The following is a 14,230-nucleotide window of genomic DNA, read 5'->3' on the forward strand; positions in this document are numbered from 1 at the left end:
CCCTTAAACCTCCTTTCATCACCAAAATGACATATTTAAAAGTTTTTTTTCTTGAAAAAAAAATCTTTCATGTCTTAAAATAGCTTGAATGTAACTCTACACCCTTGCCTCATATACGTGGTTCTATGAATATGCAACTGAGCCCCGCCTCCACTCACTCACAGCAACTCAGAGATCCACTGGTTGACGATCACACATTAACCTGATTGGCTACAAGGTAGTTTGTGACGTCAGAAACACCAGCGATTTCAAAGCGTGTTTTTGAGACTGTCTTTGGTTCACTGCAGTTTTAAGGAGAAAATACTCAGCAATGGTGTTGACTTATGAATTTGCACATGTTTGCCTTAAAGCATATTAAAAACACCACATATTCATATAAACAACATTAAAAGCTTGATTTTCACCACAGGGGGACTTTAATAATAATAACATGAATTGTGCACAATAACAACTTGAAAACTAGGGTCAATTTTAATTTCATGTTGACTTCATAAAGCAAACAGATTTTTGATAACACCAGTACATTGCCTACATTCACACAGAGAACCATAAATGTAAAGAACTGTGGGCAATATTTGATGAAAAACACAGCATGGGCTTTGTTCAGAAAGTAATACCACTTACAGGTTACTCCAAAAATAAACTACACACTCTTTTTTTTGTGTTTTTTTTTTTTTTTTGTGAGTTTCAAATAGAGCAGACAACTAAACAAAATAACATGTAACTTACAAGAGGTTCTTACAAAATGTTAAATTAATTTGATTTTTTTTTTTTTTTTTTTTAATCAAACACCACTTGTTTCATTACTGGATGAATCCGCGTTTTTGAACAAATGTGTTATGTGAATGATTCAATGACAATCTTTTGAACAGTCACTTGTCGCCACCTACTGGTGTAAGAATGTAATTGATACAATCTTAACTTGAAGCATAAAGTTCCTTTCAAAAGGTGACTTGCTCTACTTTAATCACTACTGTAGACAAGTTTTAAACTTTTTACTACTGTGATAATTTGAATATTTGTAACAGACACAACCATACCCTCGCAGGGTCAGCAGCAGCGCAAACACAGATTTGAATGTCCCGCTGTGATTTTTTCAAAGGTTTAATAGACAAAGGCGAATCATTGTCATTTAGGAATGAGATCGCGTGGATGTTTGAATCGAGATCGCGATCTTTTAACAATTAATCGTGCAGCTCTACACTATATGCAACAATACAGTTTCAAACACCAGTACACTATATTGTCAAATCGACCTCTAAGCACCTCATGCATAAAACATAAACATAAAAAATGGCTCTGTAAATTTTGTAAAACCATTTGCCATACTGAACTGGCAATTTACACAGAAATACTTTTACAAATTACTTTGTCTGAAAGTTGTTCTGCTCATTCTTCTTGAATGAGGCACATGCTTAGTTCAGCAAGTGACGTCCAGTTATCATCCTGGAAATAAACATGGCTATTTTGCATTACATTTTATTTTGTACAAATTTCCGATCAAATCCAATTAAAAAAGTTGTTAAAAAAATAATGGGTAATTTTTGCAACACAAATAGAAGGATGAATACAGAAAATGTACACTACATACTGTATACATACTAGAAAAAAGTACAATCAAGTTTTTAATAAAAAAATCTGTTGATATGCTCTCAACAATCAATAGTCTGTCATCAAGGCATCTCTGATAAACTGTTTTCAACATCTAATGATTTAAGATGCAATAATCGGACATATTTAATAGTGCGGATAGCCTCCAAAAAAGGATTCAGCCTATAACATTTGAATTCTATGGTCGCACCATGCTTTCAATAAGCACTGCAATAAGTGTGGATATGTGAACCCAAGAGTGCTAATGTGAATAAATCTCAGTGAGGCAAATTGGACTTTTAAAATGGACAAAGAGTCCCTGCAGAGCCTTAAAAGAGTGAAAAAGAACTTTAATAGCAAATATTTCTCATTTCGTATTTGTATTGCATATTTCAAGGGTTGATGGCTGTGATCATATTGTTGAACGTGGATTAGTCATTTCTCAGAGCCTTGACAACAGGCTGCAGTGTAATGTGCATGCATTTTATTTGACATCAAAGATAAATCTGAATTTTAAATCAGAGGTTGGTTTAAAAATTGATACAACAGACCAAATGTGCCATGAATACAACAAGAGCCTTCTGGGGAGAGCGTTTTTATATTATTCTAAAAAAAAAAAATCTTTCTGATATCAGAGCTGGATGTTTCTTGTGCAGTTTCTTTGTTAGAGCAAAATGAAGACTGAAGAGTATAAATAATGAATAGTGTTATTATGACTGCCATGCAAATTTGAGTGACTGTAAAAACAGACGTGATCTAACTATTTACACATAATTCATTATTATTGATGGCAATATTTGAAAATGAAATGTTGAATGAAATATTGACCCAAATTATTTTTCGCATAACATTCTTTGCAAGACCACTCAGACTTGTTTTTTGTTTTTTTGTATTTGATCTGCAGATTAATAGAAATCATGATTATGAAATCACAATGTAAATTTTGATGGATGGACTGACGTACGAATGGATGGACGGACGGAACTTCTTTGTTCCATTCACTTTTGCAAAGCAGGAAAAAGAGCAGCCTGAACATTCTTCAAAAGAAGTCTTACAGGCTTGAAAAAACATGAAGGTGAGCAAATGATGGTTTATGTGTGAATTAACCCTGAAACTGACTTTAGGGGTGTAAGCCTGTCTAGATCGGTCCAGTGGCGGTATCCGATAGAATGGGTGAAGTTCCCTGTGCGTTACTGTCTTTCCTTTTACACAACACAACAAGATTAAATGAAATACATTTTCTCATATGTATTACCTCGTTATTTCATCTGACTCCATAAATGAAAAAGGTTTTAATGATATCCGAACATCATTAAATGTGAGCGAATGTTTGATAATTCCTTTTAACTATCCTCCTATTCCAATAACTATATTTTACCTGTTCGTATTAGAAAGCTATGTCGCTCTGAGGTCCTCACGCCTTCTGTTTAACACGGATCTCACGATCACAAGCTCATCAGTTTTGGTCACTAAACAGAGGTAATTGGCTACTGTAACTGAGATGGTCACATACAAGTTACACAATCAAAGATACTTTGGTACAGCCCCATGGTTTTGCAAACACTTGAATTTAAAGTCACGTTTACTTCAGGCAGAGGTATGGCCACTATTACAGATATAAGCTGACCAACATTACTTCTCTTATAATAGCTATGGATTGGCAATGCCGTGGTTTCCCACGTACACTTATCTAAAGTAACATTAAATTAAAACAGCGGTAAGACGCACCCAAATTTAGATTGGTCAAGCAGCATTTTTGCTGTCTTAAACGTAAATTCACTTCTTGTCTTAGTACCAAATATTAGTCGTCACTAATCTGACGCAGACTTGCGGTAACATACGAATCCATTTAATCTACTTGGGATAGTCAGTCAGAATAAAATCAAATGTAACAATTTATTATGTCAGGTAAATGTATAATGCCAATTTCATAATCAGTTCAAAGATAACAAATACAAAACATCAAATGCTCTGGAATAAAGAGAAAAGATGCGAACCTGACATTAGAAAATACATGATGCGAAGTGTCTTGCTCACACTCCGCATCACGGCCTGATTTGAACAAATCATGCTGAACCCTCTTCAGCATCTCCCTAAATACTCAGACCAAGGCAGAAACCTCTTTTCAAACGTAAAGATGAGTTCACAATGGGAATTTGCATTAATCACCATCCCAGACTTACTGGGGAAAGAGGTTGATTTACATGGGGACACACCCACAGCAGTTAACAAGATATCTCTAAACTCTCCACACCTTATTACCTTTTTGGTTTACTTCTGTGAGACCTTTGTACCAGTCGCACTGAGACATTTCAAATGATACCAGACGTATAATACTGTATATGATAATTGTTCATATTAAACCATATAGATGTATGGGTGAATTCAGGTAGGGATGGGTGAAGGGAATGATTTGAACATTGGGAGGTGATCAACTCAAGTGTGATAGTGTCTTGAATGGGGATGGTAACATAGCAAGAGAGTTCAAATGTTAACGTCCTTTGTTTTCTCAGAGAGTAGCCCTCTCTTCCAGTTCTTTCAGTTTCTCTTCCAGTTTCTCCAGTCTTACAGGGGTCAGTCATGCAGTAATCCAGGTCATTCCAAAGTCTTCATTAAACTATACATCATTATAAAAGACACCATTTCCAGTCTAATGAATGCATTTGTGCAAATACCTGTGAAGCTAAAGCGTAAGGATGGAGTTATGAGTGTGTGTTCTCTCCAGGCAGGTATGCTGGTGTAGTATATGAGGATGGTAGGTTGTCCTGACACATTGAAGGCTAGCTTTAATGTGCGTGCTGCTTTACGCGGGAACTTTATCGGGAAAACGCTCAATTCATTAAACACAGAGCCACTCAAGGGTGTCTCCTCGGCTCGCACCTTTGAACCCTCATTTGCGCTGTCAGCTGCAGAAATTAGTCGATGAATCTTGTGCCCTGGCACTTAATTAAACTATCTGTTATATTTCCTCCACGTGGCATTAATCTCACAACGGGGGGGGGAGAAAGGAAGGGAGAGGAATTAGACGTTCACTATTTCATCAGCTCATTGTTGCTGTCTTTGTCCCTCTGGAGACGGTGACCTCAAAAGAGGTTGTGATCGTCCGGACAGTTGCTCCTGAAAAGTCGTCTATGGCTGCCAGCTAAATGAGTCTCACAAAACCCATATAAAATATGCCTGGGCCGTATTTAACCCAAGAATCAAAAGGCAGAAAAAAAAAAAGAGCATGATCAAATCTGTTGCTTAAATAATAATGAATTTGCATTAATCAAGCAAGCACATTTTCAACAAAATTCTTAATGTAATCCTAAAAACTCACTAAATACCATATATATATATATATATATATATATATATATATATATATATATATATATATATACATATATATATATATATATATTATACACATTACATTATATATTATATTACATTATATATCACATTATATATCACATTATATATTATATTATATTATATTATATTATATTATATTATATTATATACAGTGTTCATTTGCCATGGTATCTAAAATTAGCAACAACAAAAAAAAAAAAAAAATTATTATTGTTACTATTATTGTTGCTAATGTCTGAATAGAATAAATGCTTCATAACAGTTACAACATAACACTAAATACAGCGGGAAATAAAACCATTCTTTTTTGTGTGAAATATAACCGTGATGTTTTCGTAAGAACTGTATGTAATCCCCATTTTGTATGCAGGTTGTGTGCATCTGTTTGCATTTGCGGACAGTAGTATCCATGCCAAACGACTCGAAGGCAGTCGTTTCATTTTCTTTATTTAATTTGTGTGAGGGTTGTTTTATTTCTGTGCCAATGCTGTTTCCACAACACATCTTTCTTTGTTAACTCTACCAAAAAAAAGCCAAGGAAGCAATAAAGATATATTCTGAAAAAACTAAATGATTATTTTGAGTCATTCGGATTTCTTGACAGATGGCTTTCCTCTTGTTATTGCAGTTTAAATTTTGCCAACACAACACGCAAAGTTCATATTGTAATCATATTCGACATCAATGAGCTAAACCTCTCCATCTCATACATAATGAGATATTCATACTGAAAATGAGGTGGGTGAGAGCAAATAAACAAGCATATTTCACAAAAAAATAACTGAGCGTTTCAATAGAGTGTCACATCTCATTTTCAAGAATACATGCCATTTCCACAAATCTATTATCTTTTTTAACCCATGGTTGGCAATCCCTCCACAAACAACCCTTACAGAAAAAATACAAATAAATAAGTAAAATAAGAGCATAAATAAATACATAAGTCATTAAATAAAAAAAACCTCACCCTCATGCCCATATGACTTTCATTCATGGAAACCTAAAAGATGTTTGCTAAATACTCAAGCTGCTCTTGTTCGTACAATGAAAGTTAATGCATCATGAAAGTATCATAAAAATAGTGTATTTCAAAGCATTTCCTTTGACGTTCAACAACTGAAAAAAGGATTGGAGCAACATGACTGTGAGCAAAATGATGACAGAATATGTATGAATTCCTTTAAAATGTTCATAATGCAGTCCTCCAGTACGAGTGCATGATTATTACACGACCACAGTCCATTATATGTTCTTTATAAAGAACACTATGTCTCCAGACCACATTATAGATTATAATGCCTTCCCAAGCCTGTACATCGTGTTGGCTCTGCGCAACAGTCGTATAGTGGTTTATTGTGTGCTTCAAACACTGCCGCAGACTGAATCAAACACAAGAACTCTGAATAGACTGGCACAGGAAGAATGTGCTCTATAATCCCTCAAAGAAGCACTACAACTACTAAAAAGAAAACATATAATGCCACTTCATTCAGGACTTCAATGGTTCATCTGGGAGTTTATTTAAGAGAGAGCAAAGGAAATAGCAATAGAGACAGACAGAGAGAGAAAAATGAACGACACGCTCCATTCGCCACGGGACACGAGGGTTCTCAGTCAAACCCACTGGAGTGCTAATCATCAGGAGTGAAAAAGAAACAGAACCCAGTATTCATATTTGGCTATTAGGTTCCCTCAAGACAGTGGCAGTAGAAGAAGCTCCATGTGTCACAATACAAGCATACAAGATATTTTAATAGCGTCATTCTCATTTATTCACTTGGCACATACTTTTACCCAAAGCAACTTACATTGCATTCAAATTATTCATTACGGTGACCAAAACAGAATATATTCAGTTCACTTAGTTACACATATTGCCAAAAGTTTTGGGACGTTTGCTTTACATGCACATAAACTTTAATGACATCCTATTCTTAATCTGTATTGGGTTTAATGTGGAGTTGGCCCACCCTTTGCAGCTATAACAGCTTCCACTCTTCTGGGAAGGCTTTCCACAAGGTTTAGGAGAAGAGTATTTGTGAGGTCAGGCACTGATGTTGGACGAGAAGGACTGGCTCGCTTTCTCCACTCTAATTCATCCCGAAGATGTTCTATGGGGTTGAGGTCAGGACTCTGTGCAGGCCAGTCAAGTTCCTCCACACCAAACTCGCTCATCCATGTCTTTTTGGACCTTGCTCTGTGCACTGGTGTGCAGTCATGCAGAATCAGGAAGGGGCCATCCCCAAACTGTTCCCACAAAGTTGGAAGCATTGTCCAAAATGTCTTGGTATGCTGAAGCATTAAGAGTTCCTTTCACTGGAACTAAGGGCCAAAGCCCAACCCCTGAAAAACAACCCCACACCATAATCCCCCTCCACCAAACTTTACACTTGGCAAGTTCTCCTGGCAACTGCCAAACCCAGACTCGTCCATCGGATTGCCAGACAGAGAAGCATGATTCGTCACTCCAGAGAACATGTCTCCACTGTTCTAGAGTCCAGTGGCAACCTATCACGGTACCACGCTTGAATTCACTGAGCTCCTGAGAGTGACCCATTCTTTCACAAATGTTTGTAGAGCAGTCTGCGTGACTAGGTTCTTGATTTTAAACAACTGTAGCCATGGAAGTGATTGGAACACCTGAATTCAATGATTTGGAGGGGTGTCCCAATACTTTTGGCAATAGCGTATGTTGTGGCCACGAAATATGAACAAAGACTATAGAATTACACAAGATGCATCACCTGCATTGTTTTGAATGGGGAAAAGTGCAATGCTTAATATGTGGAATAAGTCCCGCCTTTTAAATAAGAGCCAATAAGCGCGCAGTTCCACTGCACCTGCACATTAGCTTGATCCAGCCTGTAAAATGTCATTTTCTGTCATGATTCGAGAGTTTAGAAAAAAAAAAATTATGAGACAGTTGTTGTCAGATTTCATTGTGAAATTTTTCAAATATGAAATTTAATCGTAAGCTTGGCGTCTTGAAGAATTTGATCTTTACCCATTCAAAAAGATAGGAGCTGCACTTGCATGCTCGAGACGAGAGGCATTTCAAAGATGGCCGCCGAGTGAAATGACTTGTCTTAAAGGGACTTTGATATTAACTCGTTGGAATGCATTATCACCTATAGTCCTGAAAGAATGGTCCTCTCATAAACATGAACTGTCTTTATTCTGAGCTATAAAAGTTTAGTTTGACACTAAAACTTGTAAGGTAGATTGAATGGCAGCGATAAGTCATATAAAGGACACTGCAGCACGTGGCAGAGCCATAAAGTAATGCAGCTCTGGTAAAGAGATACTTCACTGTATTAACGCAGGCTGCTGAGGATGATATGTAGTTCAGGTGTCTGGGGAGAGCGTACAGTAGATTCTTCCTCTGGGGTCTTAGAATAACTGCGCCGTTGTATTTCATTGATTGCATTATGAATTTTCTTTCTCTTTCATATGAATTGCGTCATGAGCCAGGTACAGCCAAAGCCAGGTGACACATTTCTGGACAGAAATAAAGTTTGTAAAAAAGTGCAAACTTTGCCTTCGGAGCAGATTTCAGGCCAGTGCATCCGATTCACAAGTTCAGATATTTCTGAAAGAACTAAAGTTGGGCGTAAGATATTCTAACAAAGTGGTTCTCAACCAGTAGAGCCCTTAAAAAATAGGTTGCGTGGCTGTTCAAATAAAACAATGTTAAATGCAGATCTCAATAATGCAATATAACTAATATGCATTTGTGTTGATTAAGGCAGCAACTTTGTTTTTTTACAGTGTATAGTAAATAACTCCCCAAAAATAAGGGGGACAAACATTTTTGGGAAAACTAAATACAGAAAAAATGCCACGATGGAAAATATGAAAAACCTCTGAGTTTGTACTCATCATTTTAAACTGAATTACCACGAATACTGTGTTTTATGCCAAATGGAGGGGGGGGGGGGGGGGAACTGAGAGAAACTGCCGTTCTTGAAATGAAATATGGGAGACCAAATACTAACTTGAAATGCATTGAGATTAATAAGCAAGTCTCAGAATATACAAACTGGTGCTTCCTTCACTTCTGGGGCTTGGTTTACCACAGTTAATTATGTCTCGAGTGCTGCCTGTTAAGATTTGAGTGCTCACCAAGGTTATCTGAACAACTGTCAGGAGTACTTCATGACTGTAGATCAGATCCAGGTGACCTTGTTCAGCTGTAGACTGCTTAAACAGAGAACATGATGTGAGCAATATCTGTGAGCAATATTCTCGATTTCTCAAAAGTCTCTATGATGAAAAGATACTGCCACGGAGTCATAATTACAAATAAAAAAAATAAAAAAATACATGAAAGTGAACACAGGCTGCAAAACGTTGACACTGCAATAAAGCACTAAGAAAATGGTTGCATTTTAGCACTATCCACAAATAGATCATTTCTATCCATTCAAATTAAAGTATTGTCCTCCAAGAAAATGTCAATCACCAATCTCAGGAGATAACTAAATAATATACCGTATGAGCCATTTTACATTTTAAAGAGCTTTACTTGGGACCATGCTGTGATGTGCTGAAGGAGACTTTACAGAGTGCTTGACTCTTGCATTGCCAATACAAGATCTTGACACCTCTTGATGGGATAAATGTTGTGATGTTATCAAGAGGTGCATACATTTTTGGTCGAGATCTTGTACTGACAATGCAAGAGTCCAGCACTCAGTAAAGTCTACAGAAAACTCAAGACTACAATCGAGGTGTTTCAGGGAGTTTAGAATAGTGCTTACTTTCCAAAAAATTCGAATATCATGGAAAAGTTATTTATTTCCATAATTCCATTCAAAACGTTAAACTTCCATAGATTATAGATTCAGGGCCCACAACTTAAACAATTTCAAGTATTTAGTTGTTTATTTGTACATAATTTGGGCTTCCAGCTCATAAAACCCATGAAAACAGGATTTCAAAAAATTTAAATATTACATGAAATCACACAGTAATTACACAGTGATACCATGGTCATTGAACCAGGTTTTGGTTCTTTTGGCAATGTGGGCAGGTGCAAATCCTGCTGGAAAATGAAGAAAGCATGAAGTGCTCTGAAAATGTCCTGGTAGACGGCTGCGTTGACTCTGGATTTAATAAAGCACAGTGGACCAAAGTCCTCTTTCCTGATGAGAGCAAATTTTGCATCTCATTTGGAAACCAAGGTCCCAGAGTCTGGAAGAAGAATGGAGAGGCACACAATCCAAGATGCTTGAAGTCCAGTGTGAAGTCTGTGTTGGTTTGGGGAGCCATGTCATCGGCTGGTGTTGGTCCACTGTGCTTGTCCACTCAACGTAGCCGTCTACCAGGACATTTTCAGAGCACTTCATGCTTCCTTCAGCAGACAAGCTTTATGGAGATGCTGACTTCATTTTCCAGCAGGATTTGCACCTGTCCACACTGCCAAAATAACCAAAACCTGGTTCAATGACCATGGGATTATTGTGTAATTACTGTGTGATTTCATGTAATATTCTAATTTTTTGAAATCCTGTTTTCATGGGTTTTATGAGCTGGAAGCCCAAATTATGTACAAATAAACAACTAAATACTTGAAATAATTTAAGTTGTGGGCCCTGAATCTATAATCTATGGAAGTTTAACGTTTTGAATGGAATTATGGAAATAAATACACTTTTCCATGATATTCAAATTTTTTGGAAAGGGTCTGTATATAGAGAAGAACTCCATTTAAGGGGCTTTCGCACCAGGTAGTTATAGGAACTAGCCAGCAGGGGCAATCCCCCAAGAAGTAAATGTTACCTCAGGACCATTTTCCAGACCATTTTTAAACAGTTAGAACTGTGAAGTGACGTAAGCTGTCACCTACACCCTGCCGCTCTGGTTGTTGTGTGGAACTTTTATTTTGACAGCGCTGAGAGCGGCTTGGCCAGAGCCAGAGCACACTTTAGTGTCGGTTCATTTATTGCTTTTTAAATATACAGGCTATAAACTTAAAAATGGTTGGTGCCAGTGTTTCGCATGGTTTCAGCCAATCAACATGCACTTACATCACTGGTAGTTCCTATTGTGCTGGGTTAGACCCTACTCTAGGGTCTAAGCCGTGTTTCCAACGCAGGAACTTTCCCCAGGAACTAGCGACTTTGGGGTGGTACTCTGTGTTTCCACTGCAAGAACCAGGGTCTTGGTTGAAGTTCATGCCGCATTTTGATTAGTTGACTCCATGCAGTTTGAGACACTTACACGACATTTTTTAAAATCTGTAGCAGTGCTTGCAGTAAGATTTGGACTAATCTTCACGATACTTTAGTCCGCAGTGGAAACGCAGACAGCAACAGCTCTGAGGGAAAAAGGTTCCTGGGACAAATTGTTCTGGGTAATTTTGGGAGCTTTAGTTCCCCCAAAAAGCATTCCTAAAACTAGGAAGTGTTCCCAGAAATCGTTCCCAGTTCTTGTGAACCCAAAGCCCCTTTGGAGTGGACTTTGTACTTTGTAACTTTGCATACCTTTTTCATTCTTGAACAGCAACATTACACAAAGAATGTTGAAAATGTAAAACAGCATAACAGGACTCCATTAAAACCAAATGAGGATGTGGAAAATAATCAGCGTTGTTAGATTACTTCAGATTCCTGCAGTGATAAAGGTAATTGGCTAAACTATGAATATCTTACCTCATATTGGCAGAAATGAGAAATAGTAACATTAGCCTACTGCTTAATGCCGTGAAACACAAACAGTGAAACAAATCTGTCAAAACATTGATAAACATTGATTTTTAAGTTCATTCTCAATTAAAGGTTTACTTCAGCATCAGCATTCGTCACAGATGTAGCAGAGTGGATTAGTCATTTACCAATTCAGAAATCAAATGACTGGACAAATTGGAGGAAAGCAGTATCTACAGATTAATCCCAGAATTTGTGCTGATTATACAATAAAGGGATAACAAAAATACATCAAACACGAGAGAATAATCTATTAAAACTCAAATGTTAAAATAAAATGTGTCAAAAAAGTGCTAACCTCTTGCAATATACTCCAATATTCTAAACCCATGTGACTGTGTGAGGAACAGACGTCAATTGAATCGCGATGCGGCAAGTTAAAACATTAAGTTTATGCGTTTTTGTCAATGTTAAGCTTGATAGAATAGAAAAGCGAGAGAAATTCTACTTCATTACTCTACATAAACCGCTATTCAAATGTACATGTTCTCTCTACTTTTTCATGTTTTTAGATTCATTCACAGCACATGAAATGTCCCCAGGAATGCTTGCAATGGCTCAATGTCAGATTCTCAATATAATATCCTTGAATTCCTTAAAGAATTTCTGTGCCACAGATGCCACTAAACTAAGTTAATTTGAATCCGACTGCATTTATAATATTGAGGTTGTGCACCCACAGAAGAACTGGCTGTGTTAAGACCACGAGAGCACCACAGCTCCCCCATCTGAGACACACAGAGAGAAAAGGTAGAGAGAAGGGTTCGATAGAGGTGATGCATCGCCATGGCAACAGTGGACAGCATCAGCAAGTAATTGCTTCCTGTTATTGTATCTCTCTCTCTCTCTCTCTCTCTCTCTCTCTCTCTCTCTCTCTCTCTCTGAGGTAAGAGCTGACCATCTGATGGCATCCCTCTTAAAAACACATATGTCAGGTACTCATTAATTTGGAGACAAAGACAGCACCAAACACTTCAGAAACAAGAGCTTGTAAGGGAGGGAAAAAAACTACTTTTTGCTCATTACTGTGCGTTAGATATGACAAATTAAATGTCTACGTACTGTTCTATCTATTTTCAAAGACGCTTTGGTACAATGCTCCGATACATGACACATTAAAAGTTTGGACATGTTAGACTAAAACGTTTCTTATGATCTTAAAAAAATTGAGATCTAAAGGCTCACACTTCAATGCTTGACATTTATTTTGTAGACAGAAATGAACTGTGCCTCCTTAAGTTTTCTTTTCATAACCTTACATAACCTTTACTTACTTTATGTGCATACTTAAACGTACGTAGCAGAGAGTGAATACAAAGTTGGCTGGAGTCCCATTAAAAGTTGGTCAAAGTTTGTCACACCAAGATTGGTATGCATTTTAAATGTCTAATTTCCTCCTCCTTTCTGAGCCTTCAGGCCCGTCCACACCAAAAACAATAACCATAATGATAAAGATATCCACCTTATTCTGCTCTAAACAATGGGCGCTGCCATAACGACGACTCCGGTTCCATACTTCCGGTTCGTAGCGCTTGACCTGTACTAGTAGCGAGAGAAGTTCAGTTTTAACGCTAACCACTCTAAACGTTTACTTTATTGAATGCATCTGATACGGAATCGGACATGGGCATTATCTCCTTCTTATCTTATGCTCGAAACACTCAGTTTAAAAAAAGTTTGAAATCTTCTTTGAATTGTTAAAACAAATAACAACAGCACATGAGGAGCTTGAACGCATTCTCTCGCTGCTAGTACAGGTCAAGCGCTACGAACGGAAGTAGGCAACCGGAGTCGTCGTCATGGCAGCGCGCATTGTTTAGACTGAGCAGAATAAGGTGGATAGTTCTAAAAACTGTTCTCAATATTAAAGAATAGCAAAGTTCAAACCACAGCTATAACAATAATGGCACAGAGAAACAATATCGTTGGAATCCCTTTCAGGACGGTTTTATCCAGCTGATGAACGATAAAAACATTGACAGCCAATCAGAATCCATCCTGCTGTAACGAGCTCGAGCATTTAAAGCAGCAGACAAGAACGTGCGTAGAATAAACAGAACGATATCATCCGCTGGTGTGGACGATAATATAGTTATCTTTATAGTTATCGTTCTTGGTGTGAATGGGCCTTTAGAATTAAACAATTAAATATATTAATTTACCGTGAAAAACAATAAAAGTGTTCACAGAAAACTTTAACTTTGATAAGAATGAATGAACAGACGCATATCATTGCCACTATACTTTTATTATTATGGCATTACTCCCTGCAGCACCAACTATACTCGAGGCTAGTTTAAATTCGCCAAATGAACGTCCTCGTTGTGCAAACATTTTATCGTCGCCGGCAGGATGCAGGACAAGTGTGTGTGTGTGTGTGTGTGTGCGAATCAGCTGGAAGAAACGCTGTGGGCAGGACTGACAGATCTGCACATAAATATTCTTCATCAGTTGTTTAGGCTACGCGGAAACCACCAGAACTTCCTGTAAATGTCCTAAGTCCGAACCATGCAGAAAATGCTTTCACACTAGAAACGAACCAAACCATGGTCCGGGGGAGGTTTCACACCTGTAGT

General features: G+C 37.5%; 1 protein-coding gene across 3 annotated transcripts in view; it reads right to left on the minus strand.

Moving 5' to 3' along the window:
• tbc1d22a (TBC1 domain family, member 22a) overlaps window positions 1–14,230 on the minus strand; it is a 157,261-nt gene that overhangs the window by 124,522 nt on the left and 18,509 nt on the right. The gene's annotated exons all lie outside the window — the stretch shown is intronic.

The sequence above is a fragment of the Squalius cephalus genome (genome assembly GCF_949319135.1).
Source record: "Squalius cephalus genome assembly, chromosome: 4".
NCBI classification, from domain to species: domain Eukaryota; kingdom Metazoa; phylum Chordata; class Actinopteri; order Cypriniformes; family Leuciscidae; genus Squalius; species Squalius cephalus.